Here is a 16,147-nt window from a genome sequence, read left to right as displayed (position 1 = left end):
AATCCTTGGTTAAGGGCCATCCTTGTTTTGGGGCAGGATTCAACACCGCCGCGGTGCCTCCTGCCCAACAAGGGTTTCTGAGCTGCCTTGGGCAGCACAGCAGCTCCCTTGCCTCGGGCTGGGCTTCCCACCACCCACGTATGCCAGGGAGTCTGACTCTTCTGCAGCCAGCTACAGCTGGGCCAAGCAGGCCCTTGAAGCAGGGGGGGGCTCTGCGGAGGCAGCAAGGGCTGCTTCTGCACCCCCAGGATTTGAGCACCTCTCATGCCAGAGCAGCAGAGGCCAGAAGCAATATTCTCTGCTTGCTTTCTTTTTCCTTATGTACTGTTTTCAGGACGGGAAATCGGTATCAGGAAGCCTGCATCGACCTGCATGAGGGAACTTTGAATTTCTATTCCTGTTATAATTGGAAGAAATATATCTGCGAGAAGCCAGCCAGCCCTTGGCGGGTGGATGGACGGCCATGAAATGCACAAGTGAGCCCAACTCCCCTGGTTCGGTTTTGCTTTGCTGCAATTATTAGAGCTGCCTTTCCCACATTGTTACCCATTTACCAGATTGGGGAAGGTTGCCTTGAGCTGTTAAGCATTAAGTCATGGACATTCTTATTTTCCAGCATATGTGTACAAAGTTGTCATGAGTCAGGCCACTTAACTCAGTGGGAGGTGGGTGGCTCAGCCGGAGTAGCCAGCATTCAGAGGTGGAAATGACTGGCCAGTGTCTGCCCTTGACCACCTCTGCCAGGCAGAGCCCAGAAGCCCAGTGATGGCCCCTGCAGGAGGAGTGGCCAGAGGCAGCGAAGGGCTTGATCCATACAAGAAGACTCCAGGTTTAGATCTCCACCGAAGAACAAGTCTGAAGGCTTGCTAGCTAGAAAAGCACAAGGTCCGCACAGCCAACCCACCCTTGGTCCCTTCCCTGAGACGTCTGACAATGAAAACAGCCTGCGAGCATCTTTAGAAGGGCGAAAGGAGGTGCGTGGACGGTTTTCTGGTAGAGACCAGTGCTCCAGCAAGGAGCAAGGGCTGGGGCCCAGTTTGGCATATCCCTGCTGGGCTCCCCCACCCAAAATAATCTTTGCACAGCATCCAACTTCAGAGGAGCCCTGCTGAACCCAGTCTGACGTAGTCCAGCACTTTGTTTCTTAATGTGGCCAACTGGAAGCCTCTGTGGATGCTAACTGCTGGACTAAGACAGGCCTAGGCCTCATCCAGCATGGCGCCTCTTGCGTTTTTATGCTGCGCAAAGGACCAGTGACCCTTGACTGGAATGTCCCCCATGAATCCCCACTGGTTAGATGGGCAACTATACAAACTGGATAAATAGCTACTTCAGTAGCCACCACCATACCATGTGGCAGTGAATTGCAAAAGTTCTGTCTGTGAACAAGGGCTTCCCTTGGTCTGCCCTAGATCTCCTCCCAGACAGCTTCACTGGTGGGCCCTGATCCAAGGGTTTTGAGAGAGAGAGAAACCTTATCTCTGCCCATGCTTGACATGCCATGCCATGCCATCCCCCCCACCCCCCGCCTTTTTCTCCAAATGAAAGAGCCCCAGGCATCTTGGCCTTTTCTGGGAGGGAAGGCGTTGTTCAGTTTGATCGCCCCCTCCTCTACTTTCTCCAGATGTGTTGATGCCCTTTTCAAGTGGGGTGACCAGAGCTGTATCTAGCACCCCAGATGTGGATGTCCCAAAGAACTGTATGAGGCCATTGCAGCATTGCCAGGTTATTTTCGATCCATCTCCTAATGACTCCCAGCAGGGGATTCCCCATATATGTGCATAGCTGGGGGGGGGGGGTGCGCATGCGCACGTGTGTGTTCCCCAATGAATTGCATTCGCAAATCAGTCAACGGTTCTCCCAGCTGAAAGAGGTTCCTCGCAATCCCTTTTCGTTTTCCCCGCACTGATTAGATAGCATCTGCCACCCACTTTGCTGTCTTTTCTCCAGGCTGCATGAACTTAATGGCTCCAACAATTTCTAATGTTTTTTCCCTCCAGGACTGCATTTGCCTTTTTTTTTTCCTTTCTGCAGCTGCATCACTGTTGGCTCATCTTCAGCTTGCAAGCCACCAACTCTCCTAGATCCTTTCTGCACACACTGTGGCACATGATGCTCCCCCACCCTGTACTCAGGCACCAAGGCCGTCCAAGTGAAAGCCCCCAAATCCAAGGAAGGAGCAGTGTGAGTGTGAACTGCACAGAGCGGCGGCATTTGCACTCTTCACCAAACGAGCACATGCGCCCCACACACCATCAGGAGATTCCCCCTTGCACCAACAGCCTTGAAATCCCATCTCAGCAAGAAGAGAAGGCCAAAGAAAGCTGGATCTAAAGCCGGAGGCCGTGCCGATGCTTCGAAGGTAACAAAGCGTTGGCGTTCCTTCCGGCCCTCAGAGGAAGCCTGACTGCCCTCAGACGGTGCCTCCCCCAGACCGTCTGCAACCTGTCTCTGGGCAGAGGGAGCGGGAGGGCGCGTCCTGTCCCATCAGGCCTAGCAGCTGCAGCACGACTTTTCCCAGCCAGCCCTGTGGGAGGGCTTGGAGGCCAGCTCCGCGTAGCCTTGTCCAACCTGACTGAGATGATGGGACTCCCGTCAGTCTTCTGACTCTCCGGTCCAGAAGAACCAAACAGCCTCTTTGCCCCTGGTCTCTACTCCCCTGATTTTCAACTTCAAGGAAAGTGCTTTGCAGTTTTAGGCGGCTTTGTCCTCATTGTTCTGGGGAGTTCATGGGGACAGTGTTGTCCATGCAGCTACTGGTGTCAGCTCCGCCCTTCCACAGCTTGGTGCCTTTCAAATATGCTGAGGTGACCAATACCAGAATTCCCAGTAGCTACAAACTGGGAGGGGAATAACTGAACCCCTGGCCAGCCCCCTCCTCCAGGGGTTCCCCACGGAAAGAGAACCATGAACAGCCGGCAGCCATCAGGCTGGACTCCTGGCACCTCCTAGTTTGCCCAGCTGGGGAGCCTTTTGCTCTCAGCCAAGGACTCCCCTGGCAGCACAGAGAGAAACAGAGAAGGGTGCCGTAGACCTTCCGGCCCAAAGCCCGGCAATACGGGGGCTGAGAACCCAGGTGCCCATCCGGAAATACAGTGGATACCTGGGCAAATGTCCCGCCTTGCACATGAGGAAGGCTTTAAAGAGAAACATCTTTATTAAATCAATAAAGCCAAATCCCTAGATATACAAATTCATTTATTGTAAAAGTGAAGCAAAGATACATCCATAGAATTCCCAAAAAATCAATACAAGCAGACTAGCTAAATGAGTTACAAATTATTATATGCTTGAATAAAACTTTGGATTTTAGCACAAATTCACAAGATATTGTGGATGAGGCATCTGGGCTTCCTGCTTGAATGTTGGTAGGTGTCAAGTTCACCGTTGCAGTGCTTATGCATCATAATGGTTTACTTGCCAAGGTGCTGATACGTGTCCTGGCTGGGAGGGTGCTGCTGAGAGCCTTGTACTCAAGACGTGCTGGACTGTGCCAGGGAGGAATGTGTTTGGGCTCTCTCTTAAATGCCAAGGTCTTTTTACCCGTTGATCAGCAGAGCTCGTTAGGAGCACCTGGGAATGTGGGGCTGTACTGTATGCGAGGGAGGGGGTGGGCTGATGTTTGAAATGATGATATTTAGTTTGAGTTTAGGCACGCTTTTCTCATTCTCAGCTTTTTACCTGTTTGCACTCTTTTCTAAATAAACCCAGAACCTGAATTGTGATTTTGAGTCTGAGAGTTTTATTTGGATAAAGGCAATCATCACATAAAGCTGAGAATCATTATTGCAAACTAGCCTCGCTCTCTTTACCGGGAAATTTCCTTGTGAAAGGGGAACTAGCGATGGCAGAAGGGGGAAAGGATCCTATGGAGTTCGAGGAGGAAACAGGACAACTTCCAGAGTCGACGTTTCCGAGCAGGGACCCGAGCCCTGTCCCAACCCACCCCACCCCAGTCAGGGGACTCCAACTCTACCACAGGATCGAAGAAACCCCCGGCGGACGATGTGACGGGACAGGAACAATTTTTGTGGGATGCCCTGATGGACCCCCAGCCCGGCACATCACGCTCCACCTGGAAGCTCCACTGGCCAGACACTCCGAGGGTGGCGCGCCCAGATGTGTCAGGGAGCCCGCTACCTGAGGGGCCGGGGCTGGAGGACTCCGCCACACCGGATAGAATCAGGGTCCTGGAATCCAAAATCGAATCCATGGAACATGTCTTGCGCTCTATGTTGGCTGCCTTTGGTGACCTAGTGAAAATTGTCCGAGGTCCGGGAGCAAGCGGCCTGCCTAGCCTCCCGCCCTCACCGTCGCAGACTGCTGAGAGGAGAAGCCAACCACAGGACTTTCCATCAGGTCCGCGAGGGTCCACTCCTGTTGGAGGCGCCCCTAGTCGTCCATCCGCTGGGGTCCCACAGCTTGCACGCAGTCCCCGGGATTTCCTGGTGAAGTTTGATGGTGACCCCGCTAACCTCTCGTTCTTTCTTACCAATGCCGCCAGTTACATGAGACGCCTTGGCCACCTCTTTCCTTCAGAGGAAGAAAAGATCTTGGTGGTGGCCACGAAATTGAAAGGCAGGGTGGCTGACTGGTATGTCCAGCTGGCAGAGATTGAAGCGCCTGCCCTGGCCACTTTCGATGCCTTTTTGGCTGCGCTGAAGCGCTATTTTGAAGATCCCTTGGCTAAAGAAAGTGCTAAGGGCACTCTTAAGGAACTAGTCCAAGGGCAGAAGCCTGTGGCTGATTATGCTCTTGAGTTCAAGGTTTTGGCAGGTAAAGTTCCTGAGTGGTCCGAGGCCACCTTGATTGATCGCTTTAAGGATGGCCTCAATCGCGAAGTTCTGCGCTGGGCACTTGGGCGAGACAATCCGAACTCTTTACATGACTGGATCTGCCTCGCTGGTAAAGCTGAACATGCCCAGCGCACCTTTATGATGGCCACCAAAGAAGACAAGCCTGCTGCCACTACCCGAGCGCCCTTTCTACCATCGACCTCGAGATGGGACACAGAGAAACAATGTCATTTTGTCCGGGCACAATGCATCACATGTGGAAAGCCGGGTCACCACGCCATCGACTGCCCTAAGGCTAAGGCACTGGATCGTCCATCCAAGGTACCGCAAAAGCCGACTAAGAAACCCCTCAACCCTCCTCGCAGATTGACGGTGGCAATGGCTGCTGCTGACAACAAGGATGTCTACACTCCGGAAGACGAATTAACGGCCCTTGACCAGCCGGCGGAAAATGCTTTCCACCTGCCTTAACTGGCGCCGCGGGGCAGGTGGTAGAATCCGGGTGCAATTCTGAGCTGGTGAGTGCTGATTGCCCTATCCTCGCAGTCAAAATTGAATTGGGATTTCAATCCAACTCCGTCGAGGTCTGGGCTTTACTGGACTCGGGCTGTTCCAGATGTTTGATCCATCCTGACTTAGTCAAGGCATTGAATTTGCCCTGCTTCCCTCTTCCCAAGCCGCTGCTTTTTCAGCAGCTCAACAGCTCCACGGCGGGAGGGGGGGGGGGCTGCCACACAATTTACTGGGGAGGTCACTTTGCGTATGGGCTCTCATTTTGAGCTCCTCCACTTCATCGTAACACCGGTGGGGAATCCTTTAGTTGTGTTAGGGATTCCATGGTTCACCACTCATAATCGTTACATTAATTGGTGGTCCCGCTCTATTACCTTTGAGGATGGCTTCTATCAAGCTCCTCTTTTGGGACGTTCCATGCCTATGATGGCGGGGTGGGCAGAAATTGTTGAGGCTGTAGCTGCTCTGTCCTCCTTAGAGGGTCTGCCACCTATGTACTCAGACTTTGCTGATGTTTTTGGGGAGGAGGAGGCCGACCAATTGCCCCCCCATCGTAAAACGAACTATTCTATTGAGCTCCTTCCTGATGTTCCTTTACCAAAGCCGAAGATTTACCCTATGACTAAAAAGGAGCTTGCCGCCTTGTGGGAGTTCATTGATAAAAACCTGGCTCACGGTTTCATTGAGCCAGCGAATTCGCCTGTGGGAGCCCCTGTTTTGTTCCGGGAGAAGAAGGATGGCACCCTCAGACTTTGCACGGACCACCGCAGGTTAAATTCCGCCTCCCTTTCCAACAAGTACCCTCTGCCTCTCGTCAAAGACATGCTCACACATCTGTCCACCAGCAGAGTTTTTTCAAAGTTGGACCTCCACGAAGCTTATTATCGCATTCGCATTTGGGAGGGAGATGAATGGAAAATGGCTTTTAATTGCCCATTGGGTTCTTTCCAGTACAAAGTTCTCCCTTTTGGTCTTGCAGGGGCTCCGGGAGTGTTCATGCAGCTTATCAATGAGGTTTTACATGATCACTTGTTTAAGGGCGTTTTGGTGTATTTGTTGTTGTTGTTTATTCGTTTAGTCGCTTCCGACTCTTCGTGACTTCATGGACCAGCCCACGCCAGAGCTTCCTGTCAGTCGTCAACACCCCCAGCTCCCCCAGGGACGAGTCCGTCACCTCTAGAATATCATCCATCCATCTTGCCCTTGGTCGGCCCCTCTTCCTTTTGCCTTCCACTCTCCCTAGCATCAGCATCTTCTCCAGGGTGTCCTGTCTTCTCATTATGTGGCCAAAGTATTTCAGTTTTGCCTTTAATATTCCCTCAAGTGAGCAGTCTGGCTTTATTTCCTGGAGGATGGACTGGTTTGATCTTCTTGCAGTCCAAGGCACTCTCAGAATTTTCCTCCAACACCACAGTTCAAAAGCATCAATCTTCCTTCGCTCAGCCTTCCTTATGGTCCAACTCTCGCAGCCATATGTTACTACAGGGAACACCATTGCTTTAACTATGCGGGCCTTTGTTGTCAGTGTGATGTCTCTGCTCTTAACTATTTTATCGAGATTTGTCATTGCTCTTCTCCCAAGGATTAAGCGTCTTCTGATTTCCTGACTGCAGTCAGCATCTGCAATAATCTTTGCACCTAGGAATACAAAGTCTTTCACTGCTTCTACATTTTCTCCCTCTATTTGCCAGTATCAATCAAGCTGGTTGCCATAATCTTGGTTTTTTTGAGGTTTAGCTGCAAGCCAGCTTTTGCACTTTCTTCTTTCACCTTCATCATAAGGCTCCTCAGTTCCTCTTCACTTTCAGCCATCAAAGTGGTATCATCTGCATATCTGAGATTGTTAATGTTTCTTCCAGAGATTTTAACTCCAGCCTTGGATTCCTCAAGCCCAGCATGTCGCATGATGTGTTCTGCATACAAGTTGAATAGGTAGGGTGAGAGTATACAGCCCTGCCGTACTCCTTTCCCAATCTTTGGTGTATTTGGATGATGTCTTAATTTATACTAAGTCTTTAGCAGAGCACGAGCAACTTTCTAAAAAGTGCTCACCAAGCTTCGGAATGCCAAGCTTTATGCTAAGCTTTCTAAATGTGAATTCCATAAGTCTCGCTTGGATTACCTGGGTTACAGGATTTCAGACAAGGGCATTGAAATGGATCCTGTTAAGGTTCAGGCTGTGCTTACTTGGGAACGGCCTCGAACCCGGCACCAACTTCAAAGTTTCCTGGGGTTCGCCAATTTTTATAGATCCTTTGTCAGGGGGTTCGTGGAGATTGCCCTACCCCTAATGGATTTATTGTGCACAAAGGGGGTGGGGGAAACTCGCAAGGTTAAGAACCCGGGGGCCGTGCTCAATTGGACTCCTGCCTGTCAGGCTGCTTTTGACCACTTAAAGGCGCTTTTCACTGAAGAGCCCATCCTTTCCCACCCTGATCCAGATCTTCTGTTCGTTGTTCAGGTCGATGCTTCTGATTTTTCTGTTGGCGCTATTTTGTTGCAAAAGGATTCTGCTGGTCTTTTGAAGCCTTGTGCCTATCTCTCTCGGAAGTTTTCTGAAACGGAGAGGTGCTGGCATGTTTGGGAAAAGGAGGCTTTTGCTGTTAAAGCTGCCCTGGAGACTTGGAGGCACCTCTTAGAGGGGGCTTCTTCCCCTTTCGAGGTTTGGACGGATCACCGCAACCTCGAGGCACTCCATACACCCAGACGCCTCAGCCCGAAGCAAATTCGTTGGGCTCAGTTTTTCAGCCGTTTTAATTTCCAACTTAAATTTATCACAGGGAAAAAGAATTTTTTGGCTGATGCCCTTTCTAGATTGCCGCAAGACGAGGGCCCAGTTTTTGATGTGATTGGCACTGTCCTCTCGGGTCCGCAATTGGGTCTTGTGGCTGTTACGCGTAGCAGGACTCGGGACCAGCCGTCATCTCCTTCTTCTCCGATTCCGCCGCTCCACCCTTCAGTTCGCAAGCCACCTCCATTGTCGGGTGGATTGCGCTCTGCTTTTGTTTCGGCACTGCGGTCTGACCCCTGGCTTCTCGCTAATCCTGACAAGGTGTCCTTTGAGCACGACCTCGCCTGGGTTGGAGGACGTTTGTATGTGCCTGACTCTCAACATTCTGCTATACTGGCACGTTCTCATGACAGTAAGCAGGCTGGTCACTTTGGTTTTCTCAAGTCCCTCCATTTGGTCAGGAGGCAATTCTGGTGGCCCACCCTCTGGAAGGATGTCAAAGCCTATGTGGCTTCCTGCCCTGTCTGCGCTATGTCTAAGCATTCTGCTGGTAAACCGCAGGGGCTGCTGCAGCCTGTGGCTGACCTCACCCACCCTTGGGAAGTGATCTCCATGGATTTTATTGTTGACTTACCCCCCAGTCAAAAGAAGACTGTCGTTTGGGTGATCAAAGACTATTTTTCCAAACAAGCTCATTTTGTTCCCTGCGCTTCCATTCCCTCGGCACAACAGCTGGCCAAGCTTTTCTTGGTTCATGTGTACCGTCCCCATGGCTGCCCCTCTCGTTTGGTGACTGATAGGGGCACACAATTTACCTCGAGGTTTTGGCGGGCTTTTTTGAAGCTCATTGGCACTGAGCAGGCGTTGTCAACCTCTTGGCATCCCCAGACGGACGGATCTACTGAGGTCCTTAATGCCACATTGGAGCAATTTCTCAGATCGTACATCAACTATCACCAGGATGATTGGGTTGATCTGCTCCCTTTCGCTGAGGTCGCTTACAATAATGCTGTTCACCAGAGCACTGGGCAAACACCTTTTTGCATTGTTTCTGGTAGGGATTTTGTTCCCATTCCGGAACTTCCCCAACCTCCCGCTGTGGCTGTTACCGCCTGTGATTGGGGCTCTAAGCTGGCTGATTCCTGGCCCGTCATTCAGACCGCTCTTCGAGAGGCTCAAGCCACCTATAAGCGGCACGCTGATAAGCACCGGAGGAGGCAGCCCGCTTTTAAGGTGGGGGATTTGGTCTATCTCTCTACAAGATTTATAAAGTCTCCTCAGCCCTCTAAGAAACTGGCTCCTAAGTTTATTGGACCTTTCCCTATTACTTCAGTGCTCAATCCTGTCACTGTTCGTTTGGATTTGCCTCATAATTTGAAGCGCTTGCACCCTGTTTTTCACTGCAGCTTGCTCAAGCCTGCTCAGGACTCATCTCGCTGGCATCCGTGCCCGCCTCCCCCTCCTCCAATCATGATTGATGGGCAGCAGCACTTCAAAGGTAAGGAGGTGCTTGACTCTCGCCAGCTTCGTGGATCTCTTCAGTACCTTGTCCGATGGAAGCACTTTCCTCATACTGAATGGGTTGCTGCCCGTGATATTCTAGCTCCTGATTTATTGCGTGATTTTCACGTTGCCTATCCTTCCAAGCCCTCTGCTTGATGCTTGTTTTTTTTTGGGGGGGGGGGGTATGTCATGTTCACCATTGTGGTGTTTATGCATCGTAATGGTTTACTTGCCAAGGTGCTGATACGTGTCCTGGCTGGGAGGGTGCTGCTGAGAGCCTTGTACTCAAGACATGCTGGACTGTGCCAGGGAGGAATGTGTTTGGGCTCTCTCTTAAATGCCAAGGTCTTTTTACCCATTGATCAGCAGAGCTCGTTAGGAGCACCTGGGAATGTGGGGTGAGCTGTATGTGAAGGAGGGGTTGGGCTGCTGGTTGCAAAGGCGCTATTTAGTTTGAGTTTAGGCACACTTTTCTCATTCTCAGCTTTTTACCTGTTTGCACTCTTTTCTAAATAAACCCAGAACCTGAATTGTGATTTTGAGTCTGAGAGTTTTATTTGGATAAAGGCAATCATCACAGTAGGCAAGGCATTTCTTGCTCCTTCACCTCTTTTTCTTTCTCTTTCTCTTTCTCTTCTTCATTTTTGATGGAGAATAACTGAAAGCCAGCCTCTTTGACAAGACTGACAGTTGCTGATGTCCTGTCAGCAACTGAAGAATGATCTGTAGCTAAACCCACCTTCCTAATGACCCTTGTGGAATGAGAAAGGCACAGTCTGTTTTTCAATGGTTGTGTCACTGGATAAATGGGATTATGCCAGAGAGACTTTATTCAGAAACAGAAAATGAATTCCATTTACTGAGGTCTCTTGTCATGGGAATCAACATACCAAATGCTTTAGGTATCATAAATTAGGGCATTGATACACTGGCTTTTGGCTACATTGGCTGGGAATGCTGTGCCCTGTTGTCTCAACTCATTCCGAAGGTGCCAGTTTGGGGAAGAGACTGATGCAGATTGTAACAGAAAACAGGCTCTCCTTGAAACACCCCAACTCCACGTTTAAGCCAATGTACTATTCCCTTTTTGTACCGTAGTATTTTCTGCAGTTGAAGGAGTTCCAAATTGGATGGAATGACCTATGGTTCTGGAGAAACAGACCTGGGTTTGGGTCAATGGCTCATGACATGTGAACGCAACCCACTGGTTGCGGGAAATTTGGTATGTTAGGTTAAATAGCAGGATGCAGGAAATAGGACCTCCTGTAGAGACTAGGGACTTTCTGGTGCCCAGGTTACAATTTAACCAGCTGCTCAGTCAGTCAGGAGGTGGGAGGCAGAGAGACTGGAGAGTGCCAGCTGAGAAGCCTATTTGGGTGCATCAAGACAGAAGAGGGAGAAGGGGAAGAAGAAAGAAGGAAGGAAAGATGTTGGGAATCAGTCGAGTGGGAAGCCTGCTCTCCAAACAGCTGCTTACAGGCAAGCAAGCAGTGATGGGAGAAAGCCTAGGGGCTTCATCCCTGCAGGTAGCTCGGGAAGGGAGCGTGGGCCTTGCAAAGGACTGAAGAGGTGAGTTGGCAGCTTGGCCGAGGTGAGCAGGGAGAGAGACTGGCAAGTTTCACCAGTACAGAAATTACCCCGTGGGTTTGCTGGGGGAGCTTTGGAGCAGCACAGATGGGAGGTCTAATCCAGATGAAGGGAGTGGGAGGAGAGTTCCACAGAAGGCACTGCAAGGATAGCCAGAGGGAGCACATTGGTCAAGGGGGCAAGGGTGTGGCAGGGAGAGCTGGGCTGTTTTAAGCACGTCCAGTGTTTTTGAAAGGTACTGGTCTTTGAGGAGACTGCTCAGCCTGTTCTCTGTGAGGCAGGATTGTTAACTGGGAGCACTCCTGCCTAAGGGACATTGATTTGCCCATTGAGTTCAATTGCTTAGAGTCATTTGAAGTTACTATTGTGCCTGTGTGTCTCTGCTTCCTAATGATATAAGTAAAGCTGTTAAACATTCACAAATGGAGCTGGGATTTTTTATCTTATTAGACAACCCAGAAGGCAGGGAAATAGTCATTTAGAGCCACTTTCCTGGCATAAGATTTGACAACAAGAGTGGATTAAAATAAGAGCGGGAGATGATCCTCCTGGGAAAATCCCTGGGGGTTCAATGCCCAAACATAAGACCAGCCTCTGGGTTACAGCAGGAGCGATATTATGAAGGGCTGGGAGGTAAGGAGGAACAACGTACGCATTTCCTATGTGCTCAGTCTGGATGGAGGTTGAGCACGCCATGACAGCCCACTATCCTATCTTGAAACAATTGCCCTGGCATTGCTCTGTTTTGCCCAGGATGGTCCTGGTGGCTCAAACGATCTTGGTTTTTCAAGCTCCCGAGAAACCCTCGTGCCTTGGAGGTATGGTGCTTTTAACTGGCCAGACTGATGTTCCACTTTCAGGCACATTCCCCCCACCCCCAAAATGAGAGGACCTCTCTGAACAAGGGATGGGCAGGAGAGACCTTCTCTAAAATGCATGCCGCCACCACCCCTTCACACAGAGTGGGCAGGGGGGACAGGCAGCGGTCTTCCAAAGTCTGAAAGGCCATGTGCAGAAAGTGCAAGCTGAGAGTGGGACCAGGGCCCTGGTGGAAACAGCAAGAGGCAGGGACTTCCTCCTCCTCAAGAGAGCTGCGTTGTGCCTGGGAGTGGCGAGCGCTGCCATCCCGGGAGTATTTCAGGATTCGCTCTGCCGGGTACCGGAATGGCAAACGACACCCTGAGCTGCCGAGGCTTGGCCCATGAGGCTTTCTCCACTCTTCTTCTCAGGATGTCCATGACCACTCAAGTCTGCTTTGATGTCAGAAGGCTGGAGATACTGAACCAGGAAAGAAGAGAATTGAGTAGAAGATGATGGGACAAAAGAGAGAGAAAAGGGCACTGCCCTCGGTTGTATGGCAGGGTGTTTCTTGCATTTCACTGGTGCTTCCCTCCCTATCACATTCCTTTTGGAGGAAAACAACATTAGTCCAAGAAAAGAAAATAAAGTCAAAGTGAAAGCAGGGGATGACAGAAAACAAAAATATCTAAGTGTAATTTATGCAAACGTCCTGCCTGGTCCTTCTCCATGCCTTTCTATCCTTGCAAGCCAGCCTGGCTTCCACAAACATGCATTGCCTTGTTCTTTAAACTTCTCACACCACCTGTCTTTTTTTCAGGATCTCTGTCATGCGCTGCCTACCTCCGAGTAATACACAGACGCTGATTCCGATGAAGCAGGCTCTGGTTTATTCGCAGTGTAGATACAGTGATAGAAAAAAGCTGAGAGTGACAGGAGCGCGCTGGTGCGGAGTTTAAATACCCCGCGCCGGTCAGCGCCCCCTCACTTGCGGTTACGTCACCCCCCTTTGTCCAACACGCGGTCTTGCCGGTAGGTGAGGGGTTGCGAGGCCCCGCTGGCGCTCCGGGATCGCCCATCATCGGTTTCCCTATTCCTCCGGTGATTGCTGTCAGCTGGGCGATCTTCGTTGCGCTAGCGCTAACAGCTTGGGTGTGCCTCGCGATCCGCTTAGCCATTGTCTCTTGTCCTTTAGTCTTTGTAAGTTGATGGCTACTTATCTTGAGCCCCTTCTCCTGTTTCCTTGTTATTGTCATGTGTGCCATTGCGCTGATGTCTTCAGCTCAACGGCACTCATGACATACTGCCCCCTGTCCGAATAGTGCCCCCCCCCGGCTTTCCGGTTTTTCTTCCAGGAGAGCTGTCAAAATGGTTTTTTTTTTTTTTGAATTTCCCGCCGGAGTGTTTTCGCCCCTCCCTTTGTTCCACTCTCTACCACGTGTCCCTCTAGGGTGTGTTCTTAGTGCACATGCCCCGGTCACACCCTGGGCGTGCGCATGCTCTGGCCACACCCTGTTTGTTCAGCTCAGTTCGACGAGGAGAGAGGCGTGGCTGGTCGGGTGCTTATCAGCTCCAGGTAGGGCCCTTATTTTTTGTTCTAAGTGCGTCGCCTTTGTTATGTGTGCTCCTGGGCGTTGCCCCCAGGATGCACTGTTGACTTGCTTGCCACTCCCCCGTGGGCCCGGGGTGGGGGGAGGGTGCTGGCGACCGCTTGTTACTGCCTCGTGGGCCCGGGGCGGGGGGGGTGAGTCCCGGGGGGGGGAGGTCCACCCAAGTCGCGGCTTGGGGGGGCCCTTTCCCTTGGGGCACGGTAGGCGGGGGGGGCCCGCGGGGGAGAGGTTATGCAGGTGTCGGTTTGCTAGTCTTGCTTTAGGCTTGTCGGGGTACGCCCGGTGAAAAGCCCGGGTCAGGTCAGGCGCGTTAACGTTGTGCGCCGCCACCCATTCTGGGTGGGGGAAGTGTTTCCACCTGACCAAATAGTGTAAAGTTCCCCGTTGCCTGCGAGAGTCGAGTATGTCCCTTACGTCAAAGTGATGTTGCCCGTCGATCATCACCGGTGAGGGCAGTGGCGTGCTTGGGTGCCATCGGGAGGTGGTTGCCGGTTTCAGGAGGCTGGTGTGGAACACCGGGTGGAGTCTCCGTAGGTTGTGTGGCAGGTCCAAGCGTATTGCCACCGGGTTCACTATCTGCGTGACTCGGAACGGCCCGATGTACTTAGGCCCCAGTTTTTTCGAGGGTTGGGGTGACTTTAGGAATTTGGTGGATAGGTAGACCATATCCCCCGCCTGGAACGTCGGCTGTTGGCGCCGGTGCTTGTCGGCCTGCTCTTTGTAGGCCGCCTGTGCATCCTTCAGCGCTGCCGTGATTATTGGCCACGATTCCGCAATCTTCCGTCCCCAGTCGCTAGCGTCCACGTGGGGTTCCGGGGGCTGTGGTAGCTCCGGTATGGGGACGAAGTCGCGCCCCGAGACTACCTCGAACGGAGTTTTCCCCGTGCTCGTGTGAACGGCGTTGTTGTATGCGACTTCGGCGAACGGGAGCAGTTCGGCCCAGTCGTCTTGATGATAGTTGGTGTATGAGCGTATGAATTGTTCTAGGGTGGCATTGAGGACCTCTGTGGCTCCGTCCGTCTGGGGGTGCCAGGCAGTGGATAGGGCCTGTTGGGTCCCCGTCAGCTTTAGGAAGGCCCGCCAGAATTTAGAAGTGAATTGTGTGCCCCTGTCGGTCACCACACGTGCGGGACATCCGTGTAACCTGTACACGTGGATGAGGAAGAGTTTGGCTAGTTGTTGTGCGGACGGGACCGACGTGCAGGGGATGAAGTGGGCCTGTTTCGAGAAATAGTCCTTCACCACCCAAATGGCCGTTTTCTTCTGGCTGGGTAGGAGGTCCACTATAAAATCCATGGAGATTTCCTCCCATGGGCGGGAGGGTTCTGCCACCTGTTGTAAAAGCCCCGCGGGTTTGCCTGGTGCCCGTTTGGCTCTGGCGCACGTTGGGCAGGACGCTACGTAAGCTTTCACGTCCCGTCTTAGCGTGGGCCACCAGAATTGACGCCTTGTTAGGTGCAGGGTCTTAAGGAACCCAAAGTGCCCCGCTTGCTTGGCGTCGTGGGATCTATGCAAGATCGCTTGGCGTTGCGAGTCCGGGACATAGATTCTGCCTTCCCCCCATGCCAGGTCCTGTGCCATCGTTACCTTGTCGGGGTTTGCCAGGAACCAGGGGTCGGTTTTGAGGGCGGCGGCGAGGTCCGTGCGTATCCCCCCTGGTAGTTGCGGTTGGCGTCGTCTGGTCACAGGTTGTCCCGCCGTCGGTTGCGCCGTAGAGTCGAGCTGCCTCCGGGCGCCGCTCCGGGTGGTCACGGCCATCCCCAGTTGAGAAGCGGATAGGACCGTCCCAATGGTGTCTGGGGCAGGCTCTTCGTCTTGGGGCAGTCGGGAAAGGGCGTCGGCCAGGAAGTTCTTTTTACCCGGCATGAACTTCAGTTGGAAGTTGAAGCGGCTGAAGAATTGGGCCCATCGGACCTGTTTTGGGCTGAGGCGTCTGGGCGTTCGGAGGGCCTCGAGGTTCCGGTGGTCGGTCCAGACCTCGAATGGTTGGGTGGCTCCCTCGAGTAGGTGTCTCCATGTTTCTAGCGCCGATTTTACCGCGAAGGCTTCTTTCTCCCAGACGTGCCATCGCCTTTCTGTCTCGGAGAATTTCCTCGACAGGTAGGCGCATGGTTTCAGGAGTCCTGTGGGGTCGTTTTGGAGTAGGATGGCCCCCAGGGAGAAGTCTGAGGCGTCGGCTTGGACCATGAATGGCCGTTCTGGGTCCGGGTGCGTGAGGATTGGCTCCGTGGTGAACAGCGCTTTCAACTTGTTGAATGCGGTCTGGCATGCGGGAGTCCAATTCAATACTGTGCCTGGGTTCTTGGCACGTCGGGTGTCCCCCACCCCTTTGGTTTTGAGGAGGTCCGTTGGGGGGAGGGCTATCTCTGCGAACCCCCGGGCGAATGACCTGTAAAAATTCGCAAAGCCGAGGAAGCTCTGGAGTTGGCGTCTGTTGCGGGGGCGTTCCCAGTTCAGCACTGCCTCGACTTTTGCGGGGTCCATTTCTATGCCGTCTCCGGAGATTCGGTACCCCAGGTAGTCTAGGCGCGCTTTATGGAATTCGCACTTTGTGGGTTTGGCATAGAGCTGCACCCTTCTGAGCTTATCGAGGACTTGCCTGACTAGGG

Source organism: Candoia aspera, chromosome 2, assembly GCF_035149785.1.
Source record: "Candoia aspera isolate rCanAsp1 chromosome 2, rCanAsp1.hap2, whole genome shotgun sequence".
In the NCBI taxonomy this organism is placed as follows: domain Eukaryota; kingdom Metazoa; phylum Chordata; class Lepidosauria; order Squamata; family Boidae; genus Candoia; species Candoia aspera.
Note: the sequence above shows the minus strand (reverse complement) of the source record.